Source organism: Cricetulus griseus, chromosome 6, assembly GCF_003668045.3.
Source record: "Cricetulus griseus strain 17A/GY chromosome 6, alternate assembly CriGri-PICRH-1.0, whole genome shotgun sequence".
Taxonomy (NCBI): Eukaryota; Metazoa; Chordata; class Mammalia; order Rodentia; family Cricetidae; genus Cricetulus; species Cricetulus griseus.
In genome coordinates this window covers 146,006,230-146,025,760 of record NC_048599.1, presented here as the reverse complement: position 1 = coordinate 146,025,760, position 19,531 = coordinate 146,006,230, and the positions used below count along the sequence as shown (strand labels likewise).

The following is a 19,531-nucleotide window of genomic DNA, read 5'->3' as shown; positions in this document are numbered from 1 at the left end:
CTCACGTCACCACTCTCATCTTACCATTGCCCCGTGATGCAGTGTTGCACCATAGAGAGAGAGGGTTCATTAGGTGGGTCTAGGTCCATAGTTGCTAGAGATAAGGCTTGTGTGGGAATGTTGATCAAAAGAAAATGAGGCAAATACGTTATTATTCTAGTCCATCTCTGTGAAGACAATGAAATAGGACACTTTCAGCGGAGAAGGGATGGTACTTCCATTCTTCATTGTCAAATGTCATGACAGTTTATGTTTTGGTTGGCTTAACTTTTTACAACACTGACTTAAGTAAGATGTATTAGTATACATGTACAGTTCATGCTTTTAAAGTAGGTGTTTTACAACTTTTAGCATATTCACAGAATCATGTCCCCATCACAGATCTGCATTTTGTACATCTTTATTACCCAAATGGAATCCATATTCATCAGCAGTCACTTTCATCTTCTTTTAGTCTTCCTTTCCACTCAGTCTTAGGCAATCATACTTTATTATCTATATGGAGTTGCCTGATCTTGCCATTTCATATCTTTGCACTTATACAGTATGTGATCTTTCTGTTGGCTTCCTTTTCTTTTTTTCTTTTTTCTTTTTTTTTTTTTTTTTTTTTTTTTTTGGATTTTGGTTTTTGGAGACAGGGTTTCTCTGTGTAGCTTTGGATCCTATCCTGGCACTCGCTCTGGAGACCAGGCTGGCCTCGAACTCACAGAGATCCGCATGCCTCTGCCTCCCGAGTGCTGGGATTAAAGGCGTGCGCCACCAACTCCCGGTGGCTTCCTTTCCATAGCACAGTGTTTTCATAGTTCTTCATGTTGTAGCTTCTTTTCATCACATAGTAATTTTCCATTGGTTGATACTAACTCTTTTATCACTTGATGGGCATGTGGATCAATATTTATTCATACATTTTTTGTGGACATATTTTCAGTTTTCCAAATTGAATTTCTGGGTCTTTTGAAGGCTTTAATGCTTAATCTCCAGTAAACTTGACACATGTTTTCCAAAATGACTGTGTCATTTTATATTCCTATCTGAGCCACATAAAGGTTCAATTCCAGTTTAACTGTAACAGTACCATCGAATGGATAAATGCTGCTTGCTTTTTCTGAGTCAAATATTCTTCTATTGCCTGTGCAGCAGTGTGTCTAGCTGACAATTGTGCTGCCTTCAAAGATGATACAATTAAATGCCAACACAGTCAGTGAATAAAATAGCATCATCATAGAAAATGTGAGATGCTGACTAGGCCATGGGAGGCTTGAGAGGAAGTGATCTGGGAAGATTTCTCTGGGCAAAGGGAAGGTGTGAGCTGAAACAGAACTGTAGCTGGAGAGGTGGGAGAAAAACACGTCACGGAGTTTAACTTTCACACACTTTAAAAAGACTTATATTAATTTTTAATTATGTGTGTCTCTGTACACATGAGAACAGTGCCTGCAGAGGTCAGAATAGGGTGTCAGATCAGAAGGTGAGGCACCTGATGTGTTCTGGCAACTGAACTGTGGTCTTCTTTCTGTCCAAGCAGTACGTGGTCTTAACTGCTGAGCCATCTCTCCACCCCCATTTTCACATGTCTAAAATGTATATTGTTGGTGGGATACTAAGATCCACTTTTAATAAATTGGTTTTTACTTAAATTGCTTTTTACATCAATTGCTTTTACTTAAATTAAAAAAATTATGTGTATGAGTGTTCTGCCTACATATGCATCAAGTGCATGCGTGGTGCTCACCGAGGTCAAAAGAGGGTATGGAATTCCCTGGAGTTTCAGACAGTTGTGAGACACCATGTGAGTGCCGAGAGTCAAATCTGGGTCCTCTGCAAGAAGAGCAAGTGCTCTTAAGTGCTGAGCGCACTTCTCAGTCCCTGTTTTTAGTTTTTGGGTTTCTCTCTCTCTCTCTCTCTCTCTCTGTATTTTGATTTTTGATTTTTGATTTTGTGAAATATATCTTTGTGTCTGTTTTCTATTAGGATTTATGTTAATGGTTTATTGCAGTCTATACATCCCAGATCCAATAAAACACTGGCAAAGGGTATAAAACACAGTAAAAGGCAATACAAATATCTCTGAATTGATTGTAAAAAAGTTCAGCCTTACTTAAAATAAAAATCAGTACCATTTATGAAGTGCATGCTGTATGCCAGCCATGAGTCTATGTACTTCATATCTATCAATTCATCAAATTTTATTATTTACGTATATATTTATTTATTTATTGACAGGGCTTTACTGTGCATCACTGGCTGGCCTGGAACTTACTATGTAGAGCAGGCTGGCCTTGAACTCACGGAGACTGGCCGGCCTCTATGTCTCTGAGTGCTGGGATTAAAAGCATGTACTACCACAGGCTCATGTAATTTTGACAAGAATGTTTGACATTGAAGTACAATATTTTCTAATTTGACTCAGGAGGAAGTGGAAGCAAAGAAGTGAAATCATTTTCTGGTGATATATAGCCCCATGCCAAGGGCAGCCCCTGGTACATGCTCTTGATCACTTAGATGCTGCTGACTCTTAAGAATCAGAAGGAAAACAGGATACTGACTAAAAAACAAGACAAAACAAAAAGGCCACTCAAATCAACAAATATCAGAAAGTGTGACAATGTCAGATTGACAATTTACATGTGTTCTACCCCTGTTATCCCAATACTCAGGAGGCTGAGGCAGGGAGATCACAAGGCTCAAACCTGCTTGTGCTATACAGGGAGACCTTTTCTTAAACTAACAAATTAACAAGTCGAAAATAGTTGCTGGTGGGAATGTAAATTGTTAAGGCCTTTCTTTTAGAGAAGTTTGGCAACATCTAGCAAAATTTTAGATGCCTATAACCCTTGATCTGAAGTTTAGCCTTCACATCCTGTTGAACCTGAGAAGTGTTAATGTTTTTGGAGGTGTTTGTAGTGAGATTGGCAGTATTTTTTTTTTTTTTTTTTTTTTTTTTTTTGAGGCAGGGTTTCTCTGTGACTTTGGAGGCTGTCCCGGAACTAGCTCTTGTAGACCAGGCTGGTCTCGAACTCACGGAGATCTGCCTGCCTCTGCCTCCCAAGTGCTGGGATTAAAGGCGTGCGCCACTACCGCCCAGAGAGACTGGCAGTATTTTAAGTGTTCTTTAGCTGGGAGCTAGCTAAATAAATGATGACATTCCTAATTATTATGATGGTGAGCCTATGGGAAGTAGGCTGCATGCACCAATACAGAGCCAGTTTCCAGAATATGCTTAGACAGAAAGGTACGGCATAAAATAGGACAGACATTCCATGTGCGTTCAACAGGATGATCAGCAGTAAAGAAGGAACCCTCAGAGAGACACAGAGTCCATGTGATACTCTTGGCCTCTGTAGGGGAACAAGAGTTTGGGGGGCAGAAATAGGAAAGTTGTAAGTTTTGCAGACTGAGCTGTATAACTTTGTATTAGGAATGTTAAATGAAACTATACTTTAAAGAGGAAAGCTAAATGAAAATAACTAAAATTAGTGAAGGATATTTTGAACTCTTTTTTTCCCAAACAGAGCTCAAGAGTCCACATTGTTTTTTTGTGTCATTGTTGTTTGTTTTTATTGTTGTTGTTGTTTTGTTTTGGTAAATTTCTCCCAAAGATGGCTGTCAACAGTTGATTATAGGTTGTCAGTGGCCCATTGAAACCATGGATGGACACATGTTAACTGTCAATGCCATGTGTTTGGAACTGTGAGTAACATTTTTCGTTTCTTTTCCTGTTACTTCTAAGATCACTTTAGACAAAATTCTTGCTCTCACTTTGTTTTACTCTTTTTTTTTTTTTTTTTTTTTTTTTTTTTTTTGGTTTTTCAAGACAGGGTTTCTCTGTGTAGCTTTGGAGCCTATCCTGATACTTGCTCTGGAGACAGGCTGGCCTTGAACTCACCTGCCTCTGCCTCCGGAATGCTGGGATTAAAGGCGTGTGCCACCAACGCCCGGCTTGTTTTGCTTTTTTAAAGACAGGGTCTTACTTTGTAGCCCTGGCTGGTCTGGAACTCTCTATGTATACCAGGTTCGTCCTGAGTTCACAAGAGATCCACCTGCTTCTCCTTCTCAAGTGCTGGGATTAAAGATGAGTGCCATCAAGTTGGGCCTTCACATATTAAACAAAAATCTTTGCAAAAATCTTTGCCATGTGATTACCACACTAGAGTACAAACTGCCTCTTCTTTGTAGTTATTTAATTTGCATCTCCTTGGTATCAGCAGGATCTTAGGGAGACATGAGTATTTGGGTTGTGAATGGATTATGATGGGAAGATATGAAAAAACATCCTCCTAATAAGGGTCTTAGGACTAAACAACTTATCTCTCCAGCAACATAATGGTCAGTTGATTGCTAGTGTGGCAGATTTGTACTTTGCTCTGTATCAGATTAAACCAGTTTTTGTAAATATCAAGTAACAAAAGACGCACAGATGAGGCTAGACAAAAGTACAATGCATTTGGAGAGAGCAAAGGCCAAGGCTGGTGACTGAGATTGTCTAGGTCCAGAGCAGAATTTCTGGTGCTCATCTAAGAAAGTTTTATAAAATGAAAAGAATCAGCTAGAATTTTATATAACCGAAGAAGATAAAGTATAATTTTGAAGGTAGAAATGCAATGGTTTTTTTTTTGGAGGAAGATGTTAGAATTTCTAGGGATGATCATATATATCTATATAATTTATTTGTTTTTAAAAAGGGAAAGGGAAAAAGTGAAGGCAACAAGATGGCCCTTTTGGCATAGTTAATATTCTAGAGATTTGTTCAGAATGTGAGTTTGGATTTGGATATCAAGCACTCTATTTCCTGGCTAGGATGCTTTGAGGAAGTAATTTAGTATCCTTCCTATGTCTCAGTTTGAATTTTTAAAACGGAGATAATTAGAATATTTACCTTATTCAGTAGCTGTGAGGACTGAATGAAATCATGTATTAAAGTGCATAGTCAAGGATCTTGTACATAGAGGCTCAGTTGGCCAGCACCACTAATAATGAGAGTTGAAGTGGATATTTAGCCCCATGCATTGTTGTAGGCTTCAGGAGTCTAGTGGCAAATGATGAACAAAAGGATTTTACTGAGGTTGGAGAGATGACTCAGTGGTTGGAGAGATGACTCACTTACTGCTCTTTCAGAGGTTATATAGATTTGGTTCCCTGCATCCATATGGTGTCTCACAGCTGTGTAACTCTAGTTACACGGGATTTGACATCTTCTTTTGGCCTTTGCCAATACCTGCATGCATGTAGACAAACAGGCTCACTCATAAATAAAATTTAGAAAAATGGAATGTACTTAAATTCAGGATACCTGCAGCTCACTCAAGTCAGTAGAGTGAGTAAATTAAAGTCTTTCATAGGGCACTTCAACTAGAATGAGGTTCAAAAGAAAGAGAGCTATGTATAGTTGCATATACCTTAATCCTAGCACTCAGGAGGTTGATACAGGAGGATCAAGAGTTTGAAGTCAGCCTGAGCTACATAACCAAAGCTTATCTCAACAAAGAAAACAAGCAGAATGTGGCAGTTGAACAGTGGGTAATGTGTATTTCCATTTGCCTCTTACCTTCCTGTCAAACTTCAGTGTGGCAGAATTCATTGATGAGAAATATATACTGGACAGACATTTTTGAAGTAGATACACAGCAAGTGTAAACTTTAATTTTGATCCTTTTTTGCCAGAAGATGAGATTGAGAATAATTCTTGGGAAATAAGATCATAGAATTGAAGGAAGGATTGGAGTTGTAGGCAAGCACCGCTTACCACTTAGGTGTGAAGTAACTTCTTCACCGTGAATGCTAGAGAGATTTAATGTGGGCCAAGGAGAGACAAAACCCCAGATTTATGGAGAGGTTACAAGCCGGAAAACCAGAAAGCATGTCCGTTGTGCTGAGTCTGGGTAGTTGAGAAGATGTTTGAACATTAGTTTTGGATGACAGTAGACTATCAAAGTATATACATTGTATGGACAATAAGAGAGGAAAGAATAAGGACAGGGAGAAAAAGAGATAAGGTTGGTGTGTGATGCTTAGGTGTTCTGAGACCTTCCCAGTGGCCTTCTTGTGTTTGGAACTGAGCTAATAAACTCCTGACATCTCATGCATTTACACTCCATTTTGAAGTATTTTGCTAGCATAAAATTCCTAGTGTAAAGCAAAGGCTTTACAGTATTCTGTAATCTGTCAATTGTGTGGTGCTCATTTCTGGGCTGTGGGGAGCAGTTTGGCCAGCGGGCCATTTAGATGACTCTGTAAATAAAAGCATCAGCAGACAGATTGTTTTTATGCTTTTTTTGTTCACAGGTCTGGCCCTTGGTCTTTTATCTTAAGTAGTTAAGAAAATACTGAACATAAATAATTGACACTTGTCTTCTATTACACCGGTTTTAAAAGGAAATTTTTCTGTAGATGGAGACAACTTTGCAATAAAAGAAAATATGCAGAATAGAGCTTGTATATGCATGTGGGTATATGTATATGTGTGTTAGTGTGTATGTGTGCATCTATGTGTGTTCATGTATATGCAGTGGTTTTCAACCTGTGTGTTGTGACCCCTTTGGGGTCCCATATCAGATATCCTTCATATCAGATATTTACATTACAATTTATTAACAGTAGCAAAATTACAGTTATGAAGTAGCAACAAAATAATTTTATGGTTTGGGGTTACTACAACATGAGGAACTGTATTAAAGGGTCATAGTGTTAGGAAGGTTGAAAACCACTGATATGTATGTGAGCATGTGTGTGTACATACATGTAGATGCATGTGTGTGTATGCATGCATGTATGTGTATAAGCATTGTGTGTTCATGTGTATATACATGTGCCTCTATATGTGTGTAGCGTCTGTATGTTTTGTATTGGCAGTGTGTCTATTTTGCTTCCAGTGCCAATTACCATGGTTTTGTACAGTAGTAATCTGGCCAAATTCAAACACTGCTCTACTTCACTTGTTGGCTTTCAGCAGCCAGCAGTGTGAACAGCAGAGAATACATTATCCTGACCTTTCTTGTGTGGCTTTTTATATTATGACTGGAGTTTGCTATCAGAGGGTTATTAGTGACTACTAATATGTATATGACTTCTTAGTAATGGCTAAACCTTTGAATGATATTTTTCATCTTTTAAAAAGAAATAGCCATTTTTAAAACTCTGACATTCTAAGTACAATGTAATTTTGTAGGATTAGTAGTCTGTATCTTTCAATATTGAGATTTTTCATGAAAAATTGTATTTTTGTCATCCTTTGGGAGATTATATGTATGTGTGAGTTCATGGGCAAAGACGGAAAATATTTATATCACAGGGCTATTTCTTTGTCTTCTTCTTTCTTTTGTATCTCATTTTGATTGAATTGTTGTGAAAGGGACATTTTGAATGGAGTCTGAGGAGGCCTTGAACCAGTCTATCTCCTTTGTGGAATCTTTGCTGAAGCTGTTCAGAGTGTTTCTGTTTTGTTATTGTATCCGGAGAGTTGCAAGCCTTTTGATTTCTGTCATCCAGTGTGGCAGGTTCTTCTAGAGGTTCTAAATATATTATTGCTTAGAGACTGTGATAGCCCTTTGTATGTATCCACTAAAGTAAGTTATATTTCTTTTTCAGGTGAAGAAACTAATGTCCAGAGAGGTCTAAAAATTGGCCCAGGTCACAGAATCACTAAGTGGTTGGGTTTAGACTTGTTGCCAAGTTCCCTCTGACTCATAAACCCCATAGCTTAAGATCCTAAATTATTGGTATAATTAGGTGAATGCAGGTCAATTAGTCTCTGTGACAAGGTTTTAAAAATGAGCCTTGGTAGTGCTTAGGTTTGAGGAAGAAGAACAACTGTAGTCAGACAGTTCTTGTACTAATTCAGCACCCCGTAGTTACTTACTCTGCTTTTTCACTGGGAAGCACTAGAGGCATGGTCAGGTTTTATGTACATGACTGTTGGTACAGGACTTTTATGAACTCTCTACTTTTCTTCCTCTTTGCTGTTTCACCTCTGGATTCTTGCCTCCATTTGTATGTGACATGGAAGACAAGAAAAGAAATCTCTAGCATCTGGCTCTACTATTGCATGCCTTGTTTTGATCTTGAGCTTGCAGGGCCTGTTGAACCTAGAACTAGCTTTTGTTCAGAATGCCATCAAAAGGGATGTGCCTACTTAAGTGTAGGTAGAATTGCTTGTCTTGGTAAAAGAATCCAGGGAGAGTGAGCAGATCTCTTAAATGTTTTGGATATTGAAGTTTATTTAGAAGCATGCTGCAGTAAGCTGCTGTATAGCTCTTTAGCCAAGAGAAGTAGAAATAGCTTGATCTTATGGCCTTCAATCAATCAGTCATTCAATTATTTTTGAAACAAGCATTCACTATGTAGACCAGGCTGGCCTTGAACTTGGGGTGATTGTTCTGCCTGCCTCCTGAGAGCTGATTTCAGTAATGTTCTTCTACACATGGTGTCTTCTGCTTTCAGTGCCATTTTTGTTGCAGTCTTCACAGTGATGTAAATGAAGAATTTGAAATGAGATGATCTTGTGAGATGTTGATAATTTATGGAGTATATATTTTCTGATAGTATATCTCTAATTTTGAAACCTTTCATTTATATCTTTGTGTTTTGATGCTGTGTAATTTATCTTTTGCCTTCAAATGATGAAGTAACTGACCTCCTGAAGATGGGGGTTAGAAATATACTTCAAAAAGTTGAAAGTGGGTTTTCCTCTTGCTAGCTTTTCTCTTTCAGAACTTCATACTGAAGCTAAACATCAGTTCTGTTGATAACTTTACTCAACTCTAGGCAACAGTGGCTATGCTCTGGCCTGTAGAGACAGTGAATCCATTCTGGCTTTGACACCCGACTTTATTGTAAAACACACTTGTGTTGACATCATATCAGTTTTCTGAACTATTATATGCATAAAAGAATTCCCTCCCCTTTGCACCCAGTCTTTCTCAGCCTTGCAGTGAGGAGAGATCCACATACCCTGAGTTTGATGTTGTCTAGTATTTGACCAGAGCAGTTGAAGTTTAATGTACAAGAGGCCAATATTACCCAACATCATGGGTAACTTGTCCCAAGTTCTTTTGCAAACTGCCATTTGGAGACTGCCTGCCTGCCTTATTCTGCAGGATTTTGTGGATTCTGCCTTCCACTTGACCTTGTGATTGGATTGTTTTTGTGAAGACCTTTTATTGCTGATATCTTATTCCTTGTTTTATGTCAGAACCTGATAGATTTTATTTAGAATTTGTTTCAAATATGATACAAATCTTCATCTTTGGTTTATAGGAAAAAGAGTTTATCTTTTGCACAAAACCCATAAAAAACTTCCATTTTTATGTCAGCTCCTGCTTTGTACTGAATTTTATTGAGCCTATCCTTGGCTTAAATGATCAGGCAATTGGACATTTTCACTTTTTGGTATTGTTTGATTGATTTGCTTGTTTCCTCAATTCTAAAATATTAAGGAATCCCCACCCCTGTTTTCTCTGTAAATGCTGGCCTTAAAGTACTGCAGAGCTAGTTGTGGGAATTTAATAAGGTTTCCTTGTTATTTGGTCGTACTGTTCTGAGCCTGTCCATTGGGAATTTCATTTGCCCATAAAAGATTGACATTCTAACATGGAGTGATTGCAAATTTTGTTTCTAAACTAATATCATAACTGTTTCCATTTGATTACTTAAATGTGAGTATGTAATTTACATAAGATTTTAAAAGGACTGGTTCTTAAGGCTGTAGATATATATGTTAATTAATTCTTACCTATATTATACTTTGGTCTGGTATGATCCTATGGGGCACACAGAGAATTTTAAAGAGGATTTTTCTATTATCTATATTTTCAAAACACTGTGGACAGAATACGGTTGGAATAGAGAGAGAAAATTGCAAACATACCCTGACTTTCCATCGGCTGGGTGCACATTATCTTTATCTTTATTTATTAATAAAAGACGGAATGCCTTGGAAAACAAAAGGTTTTAATGGCCGGTGCTTGGTATCCTTGACAACAGTCCCGAAAGAATATTACATTAGGGCACCAGAGAACTTTTAAAAATAAGTAATGGAATTCCGTCTCTGTTATGCTTTTAGTAGTCATTTCGGCCATGGTGCAGCGAGGTCATAAGCTGAGCTCAGTGAAGGGAGCCAGAACATGAAATGATGCTGAGAGAACGTCTGGGAGATGAGAGGTACAGAATTACAAGCGAAAGTGCAGGCCTGCTGAGGCAATTACAGCTTAATGGGGTCATTTGGAAGGCAATTGCCAGGGGTTAATGTAGTATGGAGAGATGAGGTGAGATTGAAGTGAAATTTGGGGCTGGAAATGTGTTAAGATGAAAGATCAGAGAGCAGCAAAATCTGCAATGTGAAGGTTTATAACATGCAAAGATCTGAGAAAACGTAAAAAATAGTGCCCAGATGTTTTTTTTAAAAAGTGACTCAAATTTTAGAAAATGCAATTTTTACATAAAAAAATAATTTTCTAAAAGAGGTTTTCAGTTAGAAAAAAACCAAATTAAATATAAAGAACCTGTTTTTAAAGAAATTTTCTATAATAATTCATATTATTATTTTTATTTTTGGCTCTCAGTGAACAGACTGGTAACACTGGTAGCAGTGTCTAGACACATGATTGTCTCATATAACAGAATGCCACCCTGTCCTAAAATTTTAGTGCTTAAAAACAAAATAACTAGGAAAAATTCCTTGGTGTACATATTTTGATATATTTGTAATGGATTCATCACATTTATCTTTTCAGGCATTAAAATATACTACATAAAATGTCAAAATATTAAAAAAGTTAAACCAGCATTCTTTGAGAGGGTATTTTGGTTCTGAAAAGTATGCTTAAATATTACAGGTGTTTAAATTAAAAGTGTCAAAGCATGAAGGCATAATGGAAGTAATCATTTTTACATAGTTTTAAGGAGTACATGGTTTGAAAAAGCTTTGCATGCCAGACTATTGTGAATGACTGGAGTTCATAAGAATTCAAAGGACAAAGGAGCTCATTATGCTCTGTTACCTCAGCTAGTTCATTACCTTAATTGCTGAGCGTAATCCAGCCTTGGAAGAAAACTCTGGGGCTTTAAGAAGATCAACACGGGCACCTTATGGCATAGAAAATGGAAACCCTTTCCTGTGCCGTTGCTACTCCAGCACACTAAACCTTGATCACAGGCTGAACTTTCTCTAAGGTCGGCCATGTGAACATCCCTGGAGCTGCACCATTCGCTGAACCGTAATGAAGTTTAGTAGGTTCAGCACCATTTCTCTCTCACTGTGACCGTCCTGGATCACTGGCTAACAATAGCATATTATCAGCCTTTCACATAGGTGAGGTTTAAACATAGTTATGGGTAGTAGCATAATCTGCTTAAAAAAAAATAGCCCAAACCTGTTCCTTGGATATTATGGAAACTGTACAAACTATCATTATTATCTGCTATAGGCAAGAAGCAAGATGTGGTGATTTCTTTCTTCTTCAATCCATTTAAAAGAATCCCTTGCCGTGTCCTCTGAACCCAGATCTTTTAGAAAACCATACAAATTCCCTTCCAGTAGGTTTCCCCACAAAGTCTTTTACTGTGAAATGTGGATACAGCTGCAGAATGATTGGCTCATTGGAAGCATTTTTACTTAATTTTTTCCCCTCACCTGGGCACTAAATTTGCTTGGTTTTGAGGGTAATTTCCCCTTATAGAATGTACAATTGCATATGTTAAGCTTTGAAAAAATACACTAAGACAAAAATATGACCTTTAAAAGCATGGTCGAGTTGCATTCATTTTATAACCATCAAAGCAACTCTGTACTGTTGTAAGGTAGAAAAATCAATGATGCAATCTTTTTCCTTTTGCCTCGTGCAATCCGTAATTGAAATGGAAAATCAAATGAACGGCTAACAGATAATTGTTTTATCAATATTCCCTGCCTGCCCTACAAGGGTCAGCATAGAATGATCATGAGCCAGGGATATGATGAGGACAAAATGTGAAATTGAACAGCAAGGAGGCAATAAATCAGCCTTGACAAGAAAGAGTGACCAGCATGTAGCTGTTGTAGGCAGCTTTGGGGACAGCTGATGTCTCAGGTGTCTGCCCTGATTTTAAAATGTGTGTATATAATATTTGGAGCATTGCCACTATTAAGCCTGGCTATTTCTGGGTTACAATACCATAACATAATACACTTCTTAATAAAACATGAATGGATAGTAGAACTATAATTTATATTAAATAAAAAATGTTGAAATCCATTTCCATAGTTACAGATATTCTGTGTTGGTGTAGTTAAAAAAATAAATGTATTAGTAGTATTTGGCTGCACTGTCACAGTCAACAGTGACTGGAAAGAGACTGATTTCACTGAATTAGTGTTTTCTAAATGTAACTAATAAAGCTTATGAAAATAGTTATTCTTTTTTAAGTGTTGAGAACATTTCAGTGATTGACAGCATTATGTAGGAAAGAAGGCCCAAACAAAATAATGGCTTATCTGCCCAAGATTTCTTTATTTTTCCTCTCCTTCAGAAATTGTTGTTTGGCAGAGAAGTATGAATGTAAATATTCAGCAGCAATGTGTAATGTGTAGGCCTAGATAATGTGTTTATGTTGGTGTTAGGTTTTTTGTACATCAAAGCATTTGTTAAGAGTTAAGTATATTCACAGAAGACATATGATGCTGATAGACCACAAAGAAATGTACACATTGTATACACTGTTTATAGGAGTGTATATTAGTACATTTTAGAAAATGTATTCATAAAACCTCAAGAGATTTATTACCAAATATTTTATAGATTAATACCGGTGTTAGGAATGTTTGTGTATGTATGTATATATGTAAGTATGTATGTATGTATGTATGTATGTATGTGTGTATATATGTGTATACGGTCACAATAGCAACACCCTCTGTCTTTCTTTCTGTGTTAAATTTTGACTGTGAATGTTGAGCTGTGCCACAGAAGATAGGACATTAGATCCCTAAATCTTCATGACCAATCATGTCCCATTGTTACCTTCTTTGCCTTTCTCCTTTTCATATCATTTGAAGGAAATCCAAAATATATTGTTTCCCCTATTTTGTTTGTTTATTTTGAGACAGGGCTTTACTATGTTACCCTGGCTAGCCTGGAACTCACTATGGAGAGCAGGTTGGTCTCAAACTCTACGATATTCCTCTCAAGTGCTGAGATTTGGGGCATGCATTACCATGCCTGGCATTCCTTATCATGTTTTATTTAATAAGTACTACTAAGAAAGCAGGTTATTAAAGAAGCACCATAATTTAGTCACGGATCCATTATTATACCAATACATTAGCAATAATACTTCAATATCACATATCCAGAGAGTTTGGATCAGCATGAAAACAAAATATACCCATCACAATTGACCTTTACATTTTACTTTTTGTAAATGTAAATTTGAAAATTTTGATTAAATTTTGACTAAATTTTGCCCATGTTCTTTTTCATTTGCTTTTTATTGTTGTTGAACAAACTGTCATATTTTCCTGTAGCTTTATAGACTTCTCATGGTGTACTTGAGCAGTTTCCTCTGTTCTTTATATTTCCTGCAGTCTGATGGTCTACAGGTGAAGTCAGAATCAGGTTTCACTGTTTTCTGTGGGAGCGCTTTACGGGTTATGTTTCACTCTTCTATTAGGTGGTGCTGACATCCGCTTCGTTCTCCCATTTGCTAATGTTGGTGGCTGCTAATGCCCAAGGCTTACATCTATTAGTTTATCTGAGGCTGTAAAATAGAAAAATGCTATTATTACTTGGGATTATCTGTGAGAAGGAACACTTCCCATTTCTCCAATTGGCTACTTGATGTTTTTTTTTTTTTTTTTTTTTTTTTTTTTACACCATTATTTTCATTAGGATGAAAGTGGAAACAGTTCATTTGGGGATGTGCCCTAAAGGTGGAGCACCTGCTTAGTTCCACAAATGGGTGAGCATTGGAATGTCAAACAATAGGTAGTTTGGTTAAATTATTCTATAACCATATGATAGAATTTAATGTAATGATTCAAAGCCATGTTTTAGAATGGCTAATAACATGGGAAATACTCAATATATTAATTTTATAAAGCAATTTATAAAATAGTAAGGTATCTATAGAGTTGACCCCAACATATATTTTCACTTAAGTGAAAAGTACCCAAAGAATTACAACAAATGAATGAGTTAGGATTTTAAAATTTTTTCTTCCTTAAGCTTTTTCTATGCTTTTCAACTTTCCCACAAAGATCCTATATTTGTGTTACAGTAACTTTCCCCCTTATCATTTGTTCAGATGAATGAAATATGGCCTAGGGACTGGATCTATGTTGGTAGGCTATCTTGTTCCATCTTTTTTTTTAACCCATGAATTTAACTTGTAGGATGGTTGTAATTGCAGAGGCACAAATAGATCACTGCAATCTAAATTAAGTGCTATCTCCCCTAATGGGTTTTTGTGATAGGTGTGTTTCTTATTATCTTTGTACAGCCAGATGCCTCACACAGGGCCTGGCATGAAGCAGCATTATTCAGTACATTGGACTTGATTGTTCATGTCTGGTTTGTTGGCAGTCTTTTTTTTTTTTTTTTTTTTTTCTGTAGATTTACCTTGGGTGAAATAGATCACCTTTGTTATAGATAACTAATAACCACCAGTGTGATTCTGGTTTGGGTGTCACACAGACTAGAGCATTTCAAACTCCCATGAATATTTGTTTTACAATGTTTAACTCTGAACATTGTGACTTCATGGTACAATCTCCATCTTCCTGTCTTTTTTTCTTTCTTATTCAATTTTGTGAGGGGCATTTGGAGAGTCTCACAATACAGCCCAGGTGTGCCTGGAACTCATTATGCATCAGATTGGCTGCCTCCCTACTGCTAACATTATTATAAACATACAGCATGGCCTGACTTGGTGTTGTTTCTTGATTACAAGTCTTGTACATTTCATGGGTCTTGTTCTGAATGATGTTAATTTTTAGATTTCTTCCCTCACCCCTTGTATAGTAGTGCCGTATACCAACTAAGCTTTTCCATCAACATCTTAAAATAAGCTATTTTTCTGAGAGACATTAAAAACAGTTGAATTAATTAGAATGCTGGTAATCAATTATCGATACAAGGTCAACATTATTATGGGCAATGCTATATTTAAAAATGGAAGAGGTGGAAGAAAAAATAACAGTTTAATACATTGTCCTCATTGAGTTTCTGTTACATTAAATTTTAGTATGTTCAGAAATGAAGTTTTCTGAGTACTTCTTATTTGCTAGGTTTTGTTCTAGATTCTAAATACACAACAGTGAACAAACAGAAACTCTTCTTTGACATGTGTAATGATTTACAAAGGGCCATCAGCAATGTTCTGTATATGTGTAAAGCCAGGCTCTACAGTCAAGTGTCCATTAGCTTTTATATGGTTTTAAAGTAAGATGTAATACCCAGCAAAAGGACAGAAAGGTTTGTTAAACGCATGCGCAGTGCTGACTTTATTAAGAATTGTGATGGCCTCACTCAACTTATTAATTCTCACAGGGTCTTGAGGTATGCAAGAGCTTTGATTTTCATCAGTGAAAAAAAGAGGCTTAGAGATATTAACCAGCTTTCCCAGGATAATGAAACTAATGAAGGAGTAACAGAGTGTTTTTCAAACACCTATCCTAATTACAAAGGATTTGTTCTCATCATGGTGGAGAGTGTGCCGTAGACTGAGTTGTTGAATTTCCAAAGTCCTGTGTGCTGTATTTATTGTGCTGGCTGCATAGCTACAAAGAATGAGAAGATAGTGTGGGAGTCAGTTTGTTAGGAGAAGAGGGTCATGCTGATGTCATCAAGTGACTTAAAGTGCTATGTCACATTATTTAGTGTACACAATTAAAAGTTACACACTTGAAGAACTCACAGTGTGTCATTATTGTGTTTCACTGATGCTGAGACACTCACCCCACCCTCAACATTTTAGTATTTCTGAAATGAGGCTGCCTCTCAGAATTGATATCATGTCATGGTCCAGTGTGTGTTTGTGTGTGTGTGTGTGTGTGTGTGTGTGTGTGTGTGTGTGTGTGTGTGTATGTGTGTGTGTGTGTGTGTGTGTGTGATTCTGTAGCCCAGGCTATCCTGAAATTGACTGTATAGCCCTTGAATTTGTGGCTATCATACTGACTCAGCCTCCCAAGTCCTGGGATCACAGGTGTGATTTTTCCTTTTTCACAAAAGCATATAAGATCATGGTAAGTCTTATTACTTAATAGTGCCTTAGATTTGACAAAATATAATTATATATATTTAGTGAGAACCATTTATGTATTTCCTATTCTCTGAAGGCTGATAGCTATTTGAATTGTCGGTTTATTGTCTCTTTATGGGTTCAGATGTAAGAGACCAATGCTTTGCACTTAAAGTTGCTTTTGTAGGTGCCACTTCTTCTGTTTTGTGGAGGCTACTTACTGCCTTGCAGTATACTAAGTGGACTTTTCTCTCCCCTAAGAACATTGTTTTTGCAATTTCTTAATTTTTACTTATTGTGCAGCACAGCTATATTAGGGTACTTTTGGACATCTACTAACATGATGACGAACTATGCATATGTTGCTGTTATATTTTTGGAGAATTATATATTATATGCATATGTGTAATATGTAATGTCTTCAAAGAAGTTATCAGGTTTTTCCATGAGTCATTGACTCACTTTTTAAAATATACATTTAATGAACCACTAACGTATTGCAAAGATCTTTGCTGTTACTTTTTATAATTAACAATAAATATATTATAGAAATTAATATTTTAAATATAAATTTAAAATTTGCTAGCAAAAGTAAAGAGAAAATGCCAACTTCTTTTAGGTTTTGTTCCTAACCCATTTCTTTCCACAAGAGCCTACAGAATTTGCTGAACGATGGGAGGTTTGGCACAATTTGGAACATATGTATCTTTGATTTTTACATGTTGTTCTAACTGATGTCAAGAGGAGTTTTTGCACTGGCAGCAGAAGGCAGTCTGTGGTGTTTAGTCTTAAGCACATTACAAGTTTAGATTCACAGTTGCCTTAAGTAATGATATTGTGTATATTACCTTCCAGTGTTTCTTACATGTTATTTAAATGTCAAACTCATAGAAAACATTATTTCTCTTCTAGAGAAAGTAAGTTGTGATAGAAATGAATATTAATTTACATTTAAAGATTAAATATTTAAAAAGACAGGAAGCATAAGATCAGGACTATTGGAAAATTACAATTTACAAAGCTTTACACTTTTTTTTGCAGGAATATAAATTAGTACATGAAGTAAGTTTTAGAAGCCTTTATAAAGTAAAAGAATAACTGAGGAAAATCTGCATTTTAAACTGTGTGAAGTGTCTTTGTAGTTTTACTCATCTTCTTGCAGAGCATTGACAAAAATATGAAATTGATTTGGTTGAAGGGTGTTAAAGAGCCGACAGCCAAATGTCACAAACAATGAATGGCTGCACTGTTGAGAAAATCAATAGGGAGGTTAAGCTAGTCTTGTGAAAGACTTGGCAGACCGCTCTGTTCCAGGAAGAGATCTGTCTTCTGGCCTTGGTTGCATGATCAAAAGGAAAGCTTGATAGGTTTAATGAAGGGAGATACTGTAAAACTGACAACAGAAATATAGACACTGTGGTAAACTGTAGTGCACATCACTGAGTGGAGCTATTAGATACATCTTTCAGCCTGAAAAATACTTATGGGTAAAGATGTCAAAAATATTAACATTCTTTTACTTTTTCACTGATGCTCAATCATCTGACAAATTTGCCAGACATACACAAAGGTTTGCATTTAGCTAAGGGTATAATAAGATGTTAAATGTACAGGACACAGTAATTACCCTTTCAATTAGTAAACTCATTTTCCAGATCTGTTCATTATAACATTTAAAATCTAAATCAAAATTGTATCTTCATTACTAAAAGTATTTATAAAGTATTTACAAAAGATCAAGAGCTCAGGTAAAAACAGGACAGCCATTGTCAGTGAAAATAGGGTCTGTTCCTGCAAACCCAGGTGGGATTTATGATTCATTAGTCCACCCCACAGGCCATTTGCAGATATTTTATAGGAGTACCCTCTTTTACAATTTTATTGATAAACAGTATGTTCAACTAAAAAATACTTCACTGTGATCATTTAGATCATAGCTATATATTATGAGGTGTGACTTTGTAATACATAGCTAATTAGACTAAGATCATTTATAGATTATGTTTCTCTGTAGTTTCCTGTACTTTATTTCTGATCTGCTATATGGTAGTGTTCTATCTCTTACTTTTATATTCCCTGAATTTCTTACTGCCTGTTCTTAGTCAATGAAAGCTGTTATTTCTTGGGTGTTCATGTATACGTCAGTGTGTTTGATGCTAATAGAAGCACTGCAATTAAAGGCATTTGTTTCAAAGTTTAGAGATCTAAAAACCATCTTAATGCCTTTTCAAAATTGGCAACCCCATTTTATTTTACTATCCATCATTTGATGTGACAAGCTCTTTGTATGTGTCTCTGAATGTGTTTAAGAAAAAGGAGTCAGTTTAAAATCCCTAAATGTGATAATCAGTTTAGAGAAGATGATAACCTGTTTAAAAACAAATAATAAAGAGGGAAGAAGAGAAAAAAAGAAGCTGTCTGGCAGATTTTCCACAGTGGACGTTGTAATAAAAGCCCCCTACTCTGCTGGGGTGGCGTTTGCAGGGCCGCTGCCATATGTTGCTCTGCTTTTCGCGGGGATTATGCCATCATTATTGCTGATAAAAGCTGTTTACTGCCTTGGCAAAGGAATGATGCTTGGAGCAGTTCTGGAAACCGCCATTCAGTTTACAAAAAAGTTCATTTAGTGCCAGATGCTAGAATCCTAGGTCTTTGTTATCTTTCCCCATGATTAGTTCTATCCATTGTCTATTTCTCTTTTTCTTTAATAGAGTGTTGCCTCTCAGTACCTGTTTTTATTTGGGCAATTTCTGTGGGAGGTTAGCTAAATGATTACATTCTCCATGTTAACTGGTCAGTACTAAAGATGGGTCATTTGGCTTTCAGAACTGCTGACCAGATTTTGATAAGCACTGCACAGTGCAGTGAAATCCCAGCCACTATACACTGAGTGTGAGCTGTTTTAGTACCATTGCATGTCCTAGAGAACTTTGTGTAGTCTTAGGATGAGCTGTTGGCTAATGCACTGTCCCTGAAGCACCAATCAGCTTATCATGTTACTAGAATTAAAAAAATGAAACAAAAATTCTATTTTTTTATTCAGGAAATGCTAAATTTATAGTTAAAACTTTTTCTGAGACTATCCCCTTTCCAGTTATTTCCCCAGAAAATGTTTTCTGCTTTTGACACAGCATTTGATAGTGACTACATGATTGGATTAAATTGCCAGAGGAACTTGTAAATGCAAATAATAATGAAATATTTTTGTTAATTAGTGAATCATACCTCATACTGCATACCTAATACTGCTGCTAGTATAAGGTAAGGGTTGCTTTTATTTTTAGTGGGTTTTTGAGTCAACATTTCATAAAAAATATGCTTA

General features: G+C 36.4%; 1 protein-coding gene across 3 annotated transcripts in view; it reads left to right on the top strand.

Annotated features, from left to right (window-relative positions):
* Positions 1 to 19,531, top strand: part of Pbx3 (PBX homeobox 3) — a 191,696-nt gene that overhangs the window by 66,788 nt on the left and 105,377 nt on the right. The window lies entirely within an intron of this gene.